This window comes from Tursiops truncatus, chromosome 3 (assembly GCF_011762595.2).
Source record: "Tursiops truncatus isolate mTurTru1 chromosome 3, mTurTru1.mat.Y, whole genome shotgun sequence".
Taxonomy (NCBI): domain Eukaryota; kingdom Metazoa; phylum Chordata; class Mammalia; order Artiodactyla; family Delphinidae; genus Tursiops; species Tursiops truncatus.
The window spans coordinates 62,408,869-62,421,327 of NC_047036.1; positions in this window are offsets into that span (position 1 = coordinate 62,408,869).

Here is a 12,459-nt window from a genome sequence, read left to right on the forward strand (position 1 = left end):
ACACAGTAGAGGAGGAAGGAGTCAATTTGAAGAGAGAAAAATAGAGGAGCCCTGGGAAGTGCTTCAGGAATAGTCTGAGAGTGTGTTAAACCACAGAGTTTGGGATAACCAGGACCAGTGTTTCTAAACATCTTCAGGAACAAATGAATATTTAGTGTTTGAACAGAAAACGACAGAAAGGCAGCCAAATACAAAGATTTCTCACAGATGGTGACAGAAAGGGCAGGGTCATTTGGCCAAAATTGGTGGGAGTGTGGTGACGGAAAGGAAGAGCCAGAAAATGCTTCCAGTTTTCAAGCAGCTGGAGGCTCTGTTGGCCTTGGATAGATGAAAAATTAAGGAGATGGAAAGTGAGAGGGACAGATGCCATAATTTGTGCTGCTGTGAGCTACAGAAATAATGCCAAACCATTCCAGTACAGCCAAACAGAAGAGGTTAATTTATATGCCACTATATCAAACACACAATCATTTATTTTGTTTGTTTTTTGTTTTTGTTTGTTTTTTTTTTTGTGGTATGCGGGCCTCTCACTGTTGTGGCCTCTCCCGTTGCGGAGCACAGGCTCCAGACGCACAGGCTCAGCGGCCATGGCTCACGGACGGGTCCAGCCGCTCCGCGGCATGTGGGATCCTCCCGGACCGGGGCACGAATCCGTATCCCCTGTATCGGCAGGCGGACTCTCAACCACTGAGCCACCAGGGAAGCCCAAACGCACAATCATTTTATCACATGGTTTGAGCGACAGATTTGTGAACATTCCCTATGTAAATTTTTGCATGAAATACATTTTCAAGGGAAATATTTAGAGTACTTTTAACAAAAATTTATTTCCCCAAATGCCTAACATTTTTAGCAGTCATCACTTATTTGCAAGCTGCTCATGTACCATTTGAAAATGATTCCTGTTTGTTCCTTCAAGCAGCTTCAGTGAGACCTCTATTTGGCCCCATTTTGTGGTTATTTGTTCTAGTTTACTACATGGCCTTGAAAGGAAAAGGCTGAATATCTTTGAAAATAGTTCAAACTTTTCCCCCAATTCAGCCTGCCCATCCTTCCAATTATTTTGACTTAACGAGATTTTACTGTTCTCTGGAAAGGTTAATGTCTCAACGCATGAATTGTGCAGAACACTACATTGCAAAACACTCATGTGATGTAGTAGAAAAAGCAATGAATAAATTTAGAATCAGGTATTTGGGGTGCAAGTCCTAGCTTTGCCTCTACCTCACTATGCAACATTGGATATATTACTCTGCTTCTCTGAGCTTCAATTTTCTCATCTGTAAGGTGACACATCTCTAATACCGTGCTTAAAGAGCTCCACAATTTTATGTTTCTAATTTGATGGTATACGTAAGCAACAGCCTCATCACTGTCAACAAATATTTACTGAGTGCCACTTGTGGTGTGTTTACAGCAGTCTTCGTTGTTAATTAATTATTCCCCTGACTAAACAGACGGCAGACTAAAACAAATAACACTGTTCAGAGAGCAGGGAAAGTTTTATTAGCCTGCATTCAGCCTGGCACTGGGAATGAAAATGTCATTCTTCCCCACAGGTACTGCTTCCTAGGGAGGTTCAGGCCTGTGGTTTTTCATATTATGAACTGTTTCTGTTTTCAGGACTCAGAGGTCTTTGTAGGTTTGCATAAGCGTAAGCTATGGAAGTTCTAGAAACCACCATGTGGGTAATTCTTGTTTAGAGGTCTTCATCTCCCTAGGAAGGAGAGGACTGTCTTCTTACATTTTATGGTAAGATGATGGAGTTTGGGATAGAGGCCTCAGAACTTTTTCCTTCCATAAGGCCATTGCCAGAAGCCTGATGATCCCCAGATTTGTATCTCCAGCATGGACCACCCCCAGGAACATGCACTTGACATCAGCCTGACCTTTAGACCCAAGCCAGTCGCTGCCCTGGACCCTGGGGTTCAGGCCCTGTGTGCCTTCCCGTGGTTGTCCAGGCAGCGTTCCCCAAATTGGGACCCGGTCTGTGTGGGTTCTGGTCACCAGAGACGCCTTCCTCAAAATTGTCTAAGTCCCTCTGTAGTGGCTAGGACTGCTCAGGGCCAGCTATGCCATCCGGGAGGGGTGCCCCCAGCCTGGACAGGTCAGCATGGGACCCAGTCCCGGTTTCTTCCCTTCTAGGTGCTCAGTGACAATGTACACCTCTTTCCCATGTCTCCCACTTCCATCCCAGTCTGGCATTGACCAAGGGCCCCAAGGAGCCCTGGGCCTCTTGTTGGCCCCGGTTCCAGGAGGGGCAAATGGTGACAGGAGAGCTCCTGCTGCTGGGTACAGTATCTCTGTCCCGGAATCCGGTGAGATTGGGCTGCCCAGTACAGTGCAGACTGTGTGTGACTCTTCTCAGACACAGGACAAGTTCCGGGCTCTGGGCCGCCAAAGGTTCACCGTCGGCCCCTGCTTTGAGCAGCCTATGGAGGCCCATGTTAGTCCTCACCTATGCAGGTTCCAGCCTCAGCACAGGGTGGGGGGTGGTAGTGGTGGTGGTGGTGAGGGGACACAGCCCAGGGGGACAGCAGGGGTAGCGACAGGTGCTCTTTACCCTGAGCATCCTTCCTCAAACATGGCTACTCCCTCCCCCGCCACCACTGCCACCCAGTGGTCACCCCACCCCTCCACAGGCTCCTCCAGGGGTAGCCATGCCTCAGACGCTGAGGAACTTCCAGACACTGCTGCACAAGGCCAGCAGGCTATGCCTGTCCATGTCCCCTGGCCTCTGATGGATATGGCCCCGTCCTGGCCTCCCGGGTTGGTATGAAGTAGTGCAAGACGAGGGATGGACAACCCTGAGTGAATGGACAACCCTGAGTGAATGACCCCTCTCTTCCAGCACTGCCTCCTGTGGAGTTGTGTGGAAAGTGGCTGCAGAGTCAACACGGAGACGTCATGTCCTAGGAAGGCATGGTGTTGGAAGATGTGCTCCTCTACATTCACACTGTAAGATTCCCAACAGTAAATTTGCCACAAAAGGAACAGTCATTCAAGGTTCCCACATAAGACGGGCACTGTGGTCACCGTCCACGAAGCACAGCAGTCACCTCTGAGAGTCGCAGAAGCCAGTGTTCACAGGCCACACTGTGAGTGATGTGGTACCGGGAGTCCTGATGTAACCAGCACTAAATCAGTGGGACGAGGGAGCTACAGAAACAAGATCTTATCGTTTCAATACGAACAGTTTCCAAAAAACCATGGCATTGAGAGTAAGAATAGACAGCATCGCTATCTTTTTCTCCCAGTGGAAGATATGAAAGTAGTTCATTTGCCAAGAAAGAATAAGAAGAGATGCTTCCTATTCCTCAGTCGGGAGAGATGAGCATCTTCACAGAAGTACCACTTTCCAACGCGCTCTTCTAAACCACATGGCAGATCACCACACCTCACGTGAGCCCATGAATTTTTAAATACATTTTAGATTGGATACCTTTTTAAAATAAAATTGCTTATATAGACAGATACCCCATAAAAACATTCCCCAGAGCCCTCCATGTCCTAGGAGCAGCCATTGTCTGAAGACAAGGTCCTGAGCTTCTCTTGTCCCCCTAAACATGCTCCTCCCACAGCATTTTCCATCTTAGAACATGGCGGCTCCAGCTTCTAAGATTTTGCTCAAGCCCAAATCCTTGACTCCTCTCTTCCTCTCACGCCCACTTTCAGTCCATCAACAAAGCCTGTCAGACCTACCTTCAAAATATATCGGCTTTTCACAACCTTCCTACCATCACCTCCCTGGACCAAGCCACCATCATCTCTCACCTAGATTATCACACAACAAGTTTCTTAAGCAGTCTCTCTGCTTCCTCCTTAGGCTCCCTGCGATCTAATCTCCACAGACTATCAAGAATGACTCTTTGAAAAACTAAGTAGATCATGTCACTCCTCATCACTTCCAATTGCTTCCTGTCACAGACACTGAGTTTTGCCTCTCAGATGCCCTTTCTTGGAAGGATAGGCTGCCCAGCTGTGGGTTATATGACCCCAGCGCCCAGCTCCTTCAAGGTCAAAGCTGCAGAGGACCTCTTTGTTCAAGGTCACACCTTCCCTAGGCCAGCCTGTACCTGGTGCCCGAGCAATGCAAGGGTATACAAGCCTGACATGTTGACCTGACAAAGGACAACTGTGCATGAAGGACCACAGAGGACGATATTCTCTCCAGAACTCACCACCGGGTGGACCAAGGCATTTCTGGATCTTCATCACAACTCAGTTTCAACCCCTACCCAGTCCTATCTCCTCCTCCCCTTTCACAGGTGCCAGACCTGCATTGCAGCCTGAAGGCTCTACCTGTCATTCCTGGTCCCTCTCCCCTTTAACTTTCATGAGCATTTCCACCCCATCCCACCCTCCAGTCTTGCAATTCTATGTCCTTATTGGCATCTGATTCCCAGAGGACCCAAAACGGCCTCATTTTCCCTCACCACCCCGTGTATCAGTGCACCCTCCTCTACACTCTCTATCCCCCTTACTCTGTTTATTTTTCTCGATAGCAATTGTCACCACTTGCCATACATTTTTTGGTCAAAAAATATTTGTTTTTCACTTCCTCCCCACAAACTAGAATACAAGCTCCACAAGGGCAGAGACTTGGCTTTATTCGCTTTCATACCCATGTGCCTAGAATAATGCCTTGGATGTAGTAAGAGCTCAATAAATATCTGATGAATGAGAAAACAAATACAAATTTGGGAGACACCTGATAGAAAGAAGGAAATTGAATAGTTGCAAAACTACTTCATTGTACTCTTTCGGACATGCAGGGAAAATTTTAGGAGCTGAAAATTTTTGTGATTTGCTTGTTACTTCCAAATTTGAGTCTTGAACTCAGGGGCCCAGATTCCCATCTTCTTCTTTCCTCCAAAAAGTACACATTTATGCTGCTTCAAATATTTATTGAGCACCATCTGTGAGCCAGACACAGCTAAGCTCTGGGAAATATGAAGAGGAAAATGATACCATCCTGCCTTGGGTCAACCCCTGGACCAGTGAGGGAGACAGACAAATCCTCACTAAAGGAATTAAGTGCTATAATAGATGTCACAGAGGGCACTGTAGAGGCACAGAGAAAAGCCACTTAACCCAGCATTAGGGAGGGCTAAGTTACCCCCAAGGAAGCCCTGAGAAACATCTGCATCCTGCTCACCTCTTTCTGTCCTTTGAACAGCCCTTAAGCTCGTTCCTACCTCAGGACCTTTGCACTGGCTGTCCCCTTTGCCTGGAGTGTGGTACCTTTCAGATTCTCACATGTCGGTACCTTCTTGTCATTCATGTCTTGGATCAAATGCCACCCTTTCAGGGATGCCCTCCTGAATACCTTAAGTGTTCCACCCACCCCAGTCCTGCCATCCCCTACACCTTGACTAGATGCTCTGTCAAATGGCCTTGCTTTTGTCCTTCATAGCACTTCACATGACCCGTTGATTGATTGACTGACTGTACTGTCTTTCTCCTCCACCCTGTGCTGTAAGTCCTCTGAGGACAGGGACCTTGTTTGTTTTGCTCTCTGCTCTAGCTCCAGTGCCTACAAAGGGGCCTGGCACACACAAGTGGCTCAACAAGTACGTATGAATAATTATGTGGAAAGGCTTCAGTAGAAATACAAATAACAACTAGTAAGTCAGGACAGGGTGAAAGTGACGCAGCACCAGAGGGAAAGCTTTTGCAAAGAAGTGGACTGTCCTGCTCTTCTTATCTCCCCAGGGGTCCCAACATCAAAAATCTTCAAGTCTGGGTGACAGTATATGGGGATTCATTATACCATTCTCTTTACTTTTATATTCTGGAATTTTTCATAATAAAAGAAGTTAAGGAAACAAAAGTCTTGGGACCGAGTAGGTAGTGTAAATGTAGGAAGCAGCTCCGTCTGGGGGCCAAAGGTGGGACCTGGGGTAAACTGAAGACAGCAGGCTCCACACAAAGACATTCAGGTTCCATTTTTCCCCCAAACTCTGGTGTGGTCTGAACTAAATGAGCTGGAATTCACCAATTTGTGACCCCTGAACAGCACAAGCTAAGTCATGGATCCTAAACAATCTATTCATTCAATACTGAAAAATTTTACAAGAAATGCCCAACCATCTGGAGACCAAACCTCAGTAATATTGAAGAATCAGGCTGTTTTCCAAGACCTTGCTTGTGCTACAGCTCTGTCTAGGGCACACCGCTCATTTCCCTATGGGGAGATAATAGAAAATATGTATTGGTCTCTGGCCCCGGTTCCTGGAACAGAGCTCCTGAAACCCTGTCATTTTCTAAGTGAAAAGAGTACTGGGAGCATCTTTTATTCTATTGAGACAACTCTGGATGGGGGATGGTCACCAGAAAGACCAAGCCATGATTAGAAGCTTGGAATTTTCAGCCCCATTCTCCATTCTCCAGGGACGGGGGAGGGGCTGGAAATGGAGTTAATAACTAACCATGCCGGGCTTCCCTGGTGGCACAGTGGTTAAGAATCCGCCTGCCAATTCAGGGGACACGGGTTCAAGCCCTGGTCCGGGAAGATCCCACATGCCGCGGAGCAACTAAGCCTGTGTGCCACAACTACTGAGCCTGCGCTCTAGAGCCTGCGAGCACAACTACTGAGCCCACGTGCCACAACTACTGAAGTCCGCGCGCCTGGAGCCCGTGCTCCGCAACAAGAGAAGCCACCAAGTGAGAAGCCCGCAGCACCGCAACGAAGAGTAGCCCCCGCTCACCGCAACTAGAGAAAGCCCGCGCACAGCAACGAAGACCCAACGCAGCCAAAAATAAATAAATACATTTATTAAAGAAAAATAATAACTAACCATGCCTACATGAGGAAGCCTCCATAAAATCCCAATAGAAGGGGGCTCGGAGAGCTTGGTAAACACATCCACACCAGGAGGGTGACGTGTCCCAACTCCTCAGGGACAGAAGCTCCTGCACTCAGGACCCCCCCAGACCTCACCCTATGTATCTCTTCATCTGGCTGTTCATCTGTATCCTTTATCATATCCTTTAATATGCCGGTAAACATGTTTCCCTGAGTTTTGTGAGCCATACTTGCAAATTAATCAAACCCAAGGAGGGGTCAACCTCTGATTTACAGCCGAGCCATCAAAAGCACAGGTGACAACCTGGACTTGTGATTGGCATCTGAAGGCGGGGATGGGGACAGTCTTGTAGGACAGAACCCATACCCTGTGGGATCTGACACTCTCTCTAGGTAGGCAGTGTCAGGACTGAGTTAAATCGTAGGACTCACCCCATCCCCACCCGGTGCCCAGAGAATTGGATGGTGTGGAGAAAAGCCTCCACACATTGGGCGACCAGAAGTGAAGGGTTTTGTGTGAGGAGTAAAGGAGACACGGAGGAAAGACAGACTCACATGTGCGAAACTGAGTTTTCCTATACACCTACCTTCTCCCAGACACCCTGCAGGGGAAGGGGGTACTTACAGCTCCTCTAAATGATCCACTGCAACTTCCAAGTGTCACTCCCCCACCCCCGGAAAACTCTCTTCTCTTCTGAGGTTCATGTCCTCCAACCCTCCACCCTCTTCCCATCCTTGTTCCTTCAATCTCCGACCCCAGGTCCCTCCACCATAGTCAGCAAGGGCTTCAGCACCTCTTCCTGGGCTCTTTCTCTGCAACCTCAGCCTCCAATCAGTCTCCCAGGAAATTACAGCCATGCACGAAGGTGACCCTGCCAGCAGCCCCATCTGACCAGACACTTCGCCACCCTCACGGGTCCCTTCAGCAGAACCACTCTCGGCCACGCCTGGCACTCGGCGTTACCTTCCATCCTGACTTCCCGAGCTCTGAGCAGCCTCCCTCTTGAATCCAGGTCTCAGTCGAGCCGACTACATCCAGGATCTCCAGGATCTTGAACGTTCTACCAGCGTCCATCTAACGTCACTTCTTTTCCTTACATACAGCTGTGTTTTGCAACCTCGGCTAAATATTAGAATCAGCTGGGCAGTTTGTGCGGCTCAGGATGACTAGTCTGCCTTAATCAATGACATCAGATGCTCTGGGGGAGGGACTCAACCATTATTAGTGTGAAAGTCTCCCCAACGGATTCCAATGAGCAGCCAAGGTGTAGGACCGCTCTGTGCTCCACAGCCTGGACCTCATGGCTCATCGTTTTAACCACTTTCCCACCAGCACTTTCCTTTCCTCATTCACTTCTTCTTTGCCATGTGCTCCCTAAAAAGCTCAGCCTGGGAGCAGCCCCACTGCACACTTTGCCTATTCTTACATGCAAGCTGCTAAGCTCTGCTGGAGGAAAATCACAAAACTATCCACTTTCTCTGGAGGACAAGTCTCACATAAGGCACTAACCTGGTGGGATTTGAAGCATCCCAGGAAAAGTCATTCCTTTGGGACCCACATTGACTTCTTTAGCCAATAACCTTACCAAATGTATGTCGTTGGGAAAAGTTACAAATATATGAATAAGACTCTGCTTGCGGGTAACGGAAACCTCCTTGAGTTATAGTAGCAGGAGGGTGTGAGTTTCAGATGGAGAGATCGTCCTGGCACTCATGTTAGCAGAATAATTTGGGGAGCACAGCAGAGTCAGTGCTGTATTAAGAAAAATCATGAAATGCTTGGAGCTGAAATAAAGAGGGACCAGTTGTATTCCTGGTACAACTGTACTCGCAGGGGCTGGAGAGACTAGGCTGGTTTGCCAGGTCCTATCATGAGATCAAAGAGGAGGACTTCTCCTTTTGGAGGAAAAGACAAGGTTTGATAAGAGACTTTGGTCTCAGGATTGGCCTCCTCTACAAAGCTGAGGGAAGGGAACTCAACAGAACCACTCCAAGTTCGTGTGTGTCTGGGAGAAAGAGAAGCCTGCCATCTTGGGTCCTGGTTGCATGACTGGTGAGCACTGGTCTTGCTGATCTATCTCAAGCACCAGCGGGGAATGAGCATTGAGGTCCACAGTGTGATGGCATGATCAGAAGGAGAGGGGCCAATGGACAACCCCCCAAGTTTCTAGTTCCTCACGGGTAGAGCATGAGCCCAGTCACCTCCTCCTAAGACCCCATAGTTGGGACCATGGAAGGTGTAAGATTGGAGGTGGCAGGTTTGTCAAGGACCACCAAGGCACGAAGCAGAGGGGCTCTGGGTGCAGAGGAATGTGGTGGGGGGTGGGGAGGCTTCAGACCTGGAGTCACCAGATCTCTCAGAGCCTTCTTCCTGGGTTTGGGCTTGAATTCCTTAAGAGCCTCCACCTATGTCTCTCAGAGACAACAAGCTCCACCTGGAGTGCAGATGATGCCTTCACCTCGGGAAACAACGTTTCCCTTTCTCTCCTCCCGCTCCACGCACTGGAAGGGTCCACCAGGGATGAAGGTGGGCTTCTGTTAGAGAACAGTGCATGCCCCTCCCTCACTCACATGCACAAACACATAAATCCACACACAAGTCAGCAGGCCGTGAGCCTCATGTGTGCTGAGAGGAGGGGGAGAGTTTTGAATCAAACTTGAAGCTTTCAAATGAACCAGGATCTGTGGAGAAGGAATCTGACTGGCAGTTTGGATTCGATGGTCTCCCCTGATCCAATCAACCGTGGCTAAGGGTGGGTCATCTAAGCTAATAATGGCTCCCGGGTAGCCACCCTGTGGAAGAGGGGGTCAGATCTAAGACAGGCAGAGACGGTGAGCATGGCTGACACCTCAAAGGTTGTTCTCCACGGTGGCTTTTCTTCCCGACTGGAAACTGGGAGACCTGAAAATACTGAGCTTCTGAGAGGCTGAAGGATGCTGCAGGTAGCGAGGAACGAATAAAGATGCAACAGAGAAAGGGAACTCAAAGACACTCCCCTATCTAAACCCAGCCCGCCCTAAACCCAGCCTCGAGCCAGCTTACTTCTGCTTGATTAGTTTTCTTCCCGTAACTTCCACATTTTTCACTGCGGGTTTCATGGTCCATTATTTACTTTACTGATACACCCCCTCAGAAATCATCTTTGACTAATATATTACCAGAACAACATATTACTATATTACAAACAGAAGAGAGAAAGAACCCCACAGAGGCAATCAAATGTCTGGAAGAACATTGAGAAGGTTAGAAAAGCTAAAAAATGATTGCTAAGACACATGATAAGAAACATGGGGGACAAAAGGTATAAATACCGTAAGGGGATAGGACAAAAAACTGGAATTCTGTCTGTCGTGTCGTATATCTGGAAAATGAGGGCAATATATAGCACCATCATGAAACATATGTATTATTAAAGAAAAGTGTCTCCAGGTGACTGCCCACCTGTTGGAAGCATGTGACTGTCAAGATGAATCAGAGCTGTGGAAATAAACCACTGGGTACTTCGTGGGCAGAAATATGTTTGAGAGAGAAAGACTGTAGCCTTGGATTTGTGGATAAGAGTAGGTGTGCTGAGAGTGAAACACAGAGCTAGGAAAGAGAACAAAACAAATGCCTAATTCTTCTCTTGTACAATTCAGTAGCTGGGCTTAAGTTTCACAACAGGACAAGAGATGGGAAGTACCAACATCACCCAAAGTACTAACTCAACCTAAAGAATGGTTTAAAAGAATTTTGCATGTGAAGGGAAGTATAATTAGAAGAGATGACATTTATTTTAAAGGAAACTTTAAAGTATATTTCCTTAAGCACACTCAGGACTGGATTAATGGAACCAGGTAGAGTGATTAATTAACAAGTCTGCTCTCCAGTACCTAGATTTTATTTACGTTTCCAAATTTTATAACCCAATATCCTTTTGAATGATTAAGAGCAAGGAATAGGATCCAGGTCAATGTAATGAGTATGTTAAAATAACCAAAGCTTAAGCAATAAAGGATGTGGGATCTCAGCAATGCTGTTTTGCAATAAGGCACACATTCCCAGACGTCACTTCTCACTTCCAACACTCCCACCAACACACTGTAGATGTTGTCCCTGGAGAGAATCATCAGAGCAGTGAAAGTAGAGGCAGGGAGAGGGGAGCAAACAGAAAGGGATCCTAGGAGAGACTTGGATCTGGAACTTGGACTATTCACCTTAGAAAGGGGAAGAATTTCCCCCTTCGTACCGCCATACCAGCCCCCAAATTGGCACAAGAAAAATTCTCTAACAAGAATATATCCTCCATGGTCCTTTAAACTCTCATCTCAAAGATACGATGTCATTGGTTGCCCATTCCCACCTGGGAATTCTCAAAAATGTGAAATACTTTTCCCACTAGATCTACATATTTCTAAGGAATTTGTGGATTTCCTGGAACTATTTAGTATAATTTAAAAGGAGCCTACCATAATTCTCACCCTGAAGACTCTGCTGAAAAAAAAATTGATGGGAAAATGTTCGAATACTCAGGAAGCTCTCTAAAAGTGAGATCTATGACTTCACTGAATAGTAGAATGGAGAAAGAAATATTTTTAAAGGTATTTAGCATTAGAATGTACTAAATATTGTAACTAAAACTGTATCTTTGAGAATAACCTGTTCTGCTCACAATGTAATTCTTTTTTTTTTACAGATAGAGTGGTGTATTAAAATATTTGTTATTTGTGCATTCATTTGTTGACTGAGTAGCACTTATTGTCTACCCTTAAGTGCAGACACCACGCCAGGTGCTGGAGTGGAGGGGTAAATAAAAAGAGTGGTAGGGCTTTCCTGGTGGCGCAGTGGTTGAGAGTCCGCCTGCTGATGCAAGGGACGCGGGTTCGTGCCCCGGTCCGGGGGGATCCCACATGCCGCGGAGCGGCTGGGCCCGTGAGCCATGGCCACTGAGCCTGCGCTTCCGGAGCCTGTGCTCCGCAGCGGGAGAGGCCACAACAGTGAGAGGCCCGCGTACCGCAAAAAAAGAGTGGTAAAAAGAACTGCCATTTCCTGAGTGTTTATTATACGACTATCTCCTCAAACCCCACAATAACACTAGGAATTACATGTTATTATTTACTTTTTCCGGAAGAGGACACTGAAGCTTGCCTAAAGCCACCTAAACCAAAAAGATGGGGCAATAGTTAAGCCAGAGGTGGCCCCGGCGTCTGCTGCTCTTAATCACCATGTGCACGCCTTCTTGCAGTAAGCGAATTAGTTTAAAATTAATTTCAAAATCTCTAGCAGCCAGTACATTCTTGGCACACGGTAGATTCTTAATAAATACTTTCTAAATAAATTGAAAGTGAATCCCCACATTCGTGTTTTACTTTCAGTTTGTTTTTATAAGTGTGTTAACTACTCACTGTGTTTGGAAGATGTGATTATAAATAATCATAATCTCACCAATTGCTTGTAAATATTGTGTTGGTCGCCCTTAAGACTCTTACTACAGTTGTCGATTGTGAGGCTCCTGGACAAATAGATTCTGAGAATAAATTGCATATTTTAGAAGTTTATACGGTGTAATTCCAGAGACTAATATTCCTGTCCCTCTACAGATTCTTCATATTTTGGTCTTGACTGAAGTTGCCGGAGCTTTACAAGCTGACTTAAATTGAGCATTTTTTTT